At 51.8% G+C, this 4322-nt stretch overlaps 1 long non-coding RNA gene across 1 annotated transcript; it reads right to left on the reverse strand.

Annotated features, from left to right (window-relative positions):
- Positions 1 to 919: 919 nt before the first annotated feature.
- Positions 920 to 2260, reverse strand: LOC111826497. Its single transcript, XR_002829840.1, has 3 exons — positions 2168 to 2260; positions 1580 to 1845; positions 920 to 1178 (listed from the first exon to the last, which is right to left on the reverse strand). It is a non-coding gene; the product is annotated as an uncharacterized LOC111826497 (long non-coding RNA).
- Between the last annotated feature and the right edge of the window lie 2062 nt (positions 2261 to 4322).

Raw genomic sequence — 4322 nt, forward strand, 5'->3', positions numbered from 1 at the left:
TATTCGATACGATCCACTATTGCTGATATTTACAGGTAGATTTACATACATCCTCGTACCTAGCACTCGTCGTACAATTTTATTTGCTGCCTAGTGTCTTTTGTTTACATGTCCACGTCCTTTTGCACACATAGCATGTCTCAACCCTAGCAGCTGAATTAGTTTAACTTCAAACTTAAGATCCAATCCTTTAGGATCTTATTCATTGTTGGTTGTCAAAACCATTCCCCGATAGTTCGCACACTCGTCCTTTATAAGAGCCTCGCCCTAACATCGAAAAAGAATTTCCGGAGGATGAGGCCCAGAAATCAGGATTTAAAAAAGATTCCCAGGTGATTCTAATGTGCAGCCAAGGTTGAGAACCACTGACATAAACACATAAGCTAAGTGAAGTAAGCCAGACACAGAAAGACAAATACTATATGATGTCACTTACACGTGGAATCTAAGAAAGTCAAACTCAGAACCAGAGAGTAGAAAGGTGGTTGCAAGGGGCTAGGGTGGAGAGATGAGGGAATGTTGGTCAAAGGGTACAAACTTCCAGTTATAAGAATATGTTTTGGAGATCTAATGTACAGTCAATACTGTACTGTATACTTGAAATACAATAAGAGAGTACATCTTAAGTGTCCTCAACACACACCAAAAAACTAAGTAATGAGGATGTGTTAACTAAGTTGATTGTGGTAAGCATTTCCCAGTGTATATGTATATTAAATCATCACATCTGATACCTTTAAAAAATCATGTACAACCTAAATATATACAATTTTTATTTTCAATCATACCTTAATAAAGCTGGGGGAAATAAAGACTATAAGAAAAAGAAAATGTGTGTTCATTATTAGGCGTCTATCCATAAACAGCTGAGAGGCTGGAATTTCATAGTGCACATAGAATTGCATCTTCAGTTCTGCAGAAACTTTGAGTCTTAGGTGAGAGAAATTACTAGAAAAAAAGGGAAAGACTGAGAGAGAGGTCTAGCATTTTCCTAGACTGCACTTCACATGGCACTATGATGCAGCTTGATGGCCATGGGCTTAGGATTCAGACCAAATCGAGTAACTGTATCTTGATCCTGCCACTTGCCCGCATTCAACACATTTGAGGGCCTGTCATGTTCCAGGAAATGACGAGCTGAGTGACCTGACAACCTTTTTGCACTGCATTTTTCTCATCTGGAAAAAGCAAAAGTAATATGTACCTCAATAAATAAGATGTAAATAATAAATTTACAACATCAGCTCTGTGTCTGAGCCTATAGGGCTCTCAGGACCCTGAGTTTCCATCCCTGACTGGTCTCATCTAATTCCTGATAAGATAAGGCAGCCCTGACCCACACTTGGTCTGAGGCACTGGATTGGCACCCAGCTTGTTTTGTCTTTGCAGAACTATGCCAGGCAATTGGCGCTCCCACCAGCTGGGCCAGAGAGCACAATGGAAGCAGAGGCAGCTTCTCCCAGGCCTGCCTTGGCATCACCTGGGCTGATTAGTTGAGCTAAGCAGAAGCCACTTAAGTATCTAATGTTCCTTCTTACCCATGCTGTTTGCCTCAGAGCAGTCTTCCCACCAGCCTTACCTGCCATTAGTTAAGGTCTGTTCAGATGTCCTGTATGCAGTGGGGATGGGCAAGGTTGGTTTCTCTTTGCCACTGAAGAAACTTGTGCTCTATTTCTTCGATTGAAGACACTGAATCTCACAGGAACCACCTGGGCTCACCTTTCCCTTCTGCTTGGAAAGGATTCCCTTGAGAATGATTTTTCCAGGTACCCTGCCTTTCTCCCATCTGTGGCTCACGAGCTCATCCCTAGTCCTACATCCCAAGCAGCCAAAGCTGGTACTGACCTGGTTAAGCAGAAAAGGAATTAATTTATTAAAAGGATACTGGCAGGGCTAGAGAACCAGGTGCCTGACTAGAGGTGAAGCTTCCAGGAATGCTACCCAAAACCATGCTGCTGCCATCACAGAGCACTAGAGCTGCCTTTTCTGTACAGCCAGGAGCCCACCTACTGGTGGCTGCTACCGCAGTCAATGCAAGTGCTGCTTGCTGCATTGGGAACACAACCTTGCAGCCACAGCTAGCCCCCAAAGCAAGTCAGGTGCCTTTAGTACCGCCTTCCCCTGAGAAAACTGTTGCCTGGGCATGGTTTTTCCTCATGTTTGTCACCTGCAACTTTAAACTTTGAGTTCAGAGTCCTGTCCTGGAGCTCCTGATCTCCAGACAAGTTTTCTAGCTTCCATCTGGAAAAAGCAGGACTCCTAGAGTGAAAAATTTTCCAGGCATTAGAACATGTCAAAAATAGCCAAAGACATGTGAAACGTCTACTTTGTGCGCTACCCATAGGCTCTCATCATGTTCCTAGTCTTGTCTCCGATCATTGAGCCCAGACCCTGGGCCCTGTGTTAAGGCTTGGCCTGTAATTTTCTACAGGGACACAGTGAGTTCAGGTGGGGCCCTTCGGACAGTGAGCAGCAAGGGGATGCTGCCTAGGCTTGGGAAGCCCAGGGTTGGTTAGAGGGAGGTGTCAGGGTGAAGAGCCCTTTGGGAGGCCCCTTCCTAACTAGATTCATAAAATGTAACACCTGGGAAGGCCTGGGAACGCATCTAGTGAGGATACACAGTCAGATGCCTACAAGGAGCCAGACAGGCAATAAATGCGAGAAGCAGGCTGAGCAACCGATGGTGGCTCTGCAGAAGATGCCATTTTAGACATTAACATTTTTAATTGAAAAAAAAGGTGTGCAAATGTTAAGAATCAGAAAGTGCTTGCCTGGGAGGGAATGGGGGATAATGGAGTTGACTAGACGGGGACAGCATGAGGGAACTTTCTAGAGTGATAGAAATGTTTTGCATCTTGCTTTGGGTGGTTGTTCCTCAGTGCATACATTCATCAGATAAACTTCATCAAATAAATACTTCAGATCTGTGCATTTTATCATATAGTAATTATACCTCATTTTTAAAGTTGGGCAAGTTTAAATCTATCTAGATTCTAGAAGGTGACTTGGCTCTCGGACTACTTTTCTTCTCTTCGGACTTCTTTAAAATACGAGGAATCACAGAGCCAAGCCGAGGGGAAAGTGGCTTTCTCAAGGGCGCAGGTGACTGACTCCTGGCGGCCCTGGGATGGCCTGCAGCCGGTCAGCCTGAGCAGGATGACTACAGCGAGGTCTAGCCTGCAGCCTAGCCTGTTCCTGCGCAAGCTCACTCCGTTGCCTTGGAGCGGTGCCCGCAGGCCGCGGTGCGAGCACAGCCTTCCGGCGGGCGGTCCCCAGGGATCGGACTGAGGTCTCTGCCCCAGCCTGAAAGTGAGACGGTCACCTGAAGCCGCGGAGAGGAGCGGAAGTGGGTGCCGCGCCGGGCCCCAGGGAGCACCGGTCTGGTGCGCAGTTAAATCACGGACACCCACTGCGCTGGCACTTCGGGCTTGGCCCTAGTGCCAGACGCCGACGCCTAGCTCCGGGGAAAGAAATCTGACCCTGGCGAGGCCGCGGCGGTGCAAAGTGAAACCCACCTGAAGGGGCGGGGAGGGCAGGGAGCGGCCGCCGGCCGGGACGGAGCCTGCTCGTGAGCGGGCGCGTGGACAATTGCCTTAGTCTCACTTGGCCACCGCTCTGCCCGAGGAGGTGCAGGCACCTGCGCTTTCCAGTGAGAAAACCCAGGCTCACCGCCGCTTCACGGAGCTACGTAAGGGCTGAGTTGGGACTGAGCCCGGCTGTCTGACCCCAATCCTTGCTGCTTACTCTCCCTCACCCAGCGGCGAGGAGGGGACCTGTGACTCCACGCCCATCACAAAGCAGACGTGCCCCCAGTTCCGAGGGAGGCGGTGCACGCCAGAAGGACCCCGGGGGAGAGATCCGCGCGCGAGGTGGGGGTGGGGAAGCGCAGTGACCGCTTCCCGGCCGAGCGACCCGCCGGGATCTTCCGGACGCACGGAGCCCGGCCTTCTCGCCGGCGCCCGCACTGATTGGCGCTCGCGGCCGGCCTCCGCTCGCTCACCTGCCCCCGCCCAGCCAATCGGGGCCACCGGAATCGGGGCTGTCCTCGGGAGGTGTGTGTGCGGAGAGGAGGCTGATGCTGCCTGCGGGAGGCTGAGCGCTCTTCCCGCCGAGCTCCCGTCGGGCCCGCCCCAACCGGAGCCCAAGTCGCAGGCTGCGCGCCCCGCGCCCCGGGCCCCCTCGGCGCTGCGCTCCCGGCCCGCGCGCTTTCATGCGGCAGCTCCGACCCGGCGGCTCCCCGTGTCCGCTGCCTGGGACGCGCCCCGACGGCGCCCGGAGCGGCCTGCCGACGCCGCCTCCCCCAGCCGCCCGCCGCGAGCGCG

The sequence above is a fragment of the Myotis lucifugus genome, unplaced genomic scaffold (genome assembly GCF_000147115.1).
Source record: "Myotis lucifugus unplaced genomic scaffold, Myoluc2.0 scaffold_85, whole genome shotgun sequence".
In the NCBI taxonomy this organism is placed as follows: domain Eukaryota; kingdom Metazoa; phylum Chordata; class Mammalia; order Chiroptera; family Vespertilionidae; genus Myotis; species Myotis lucifugus.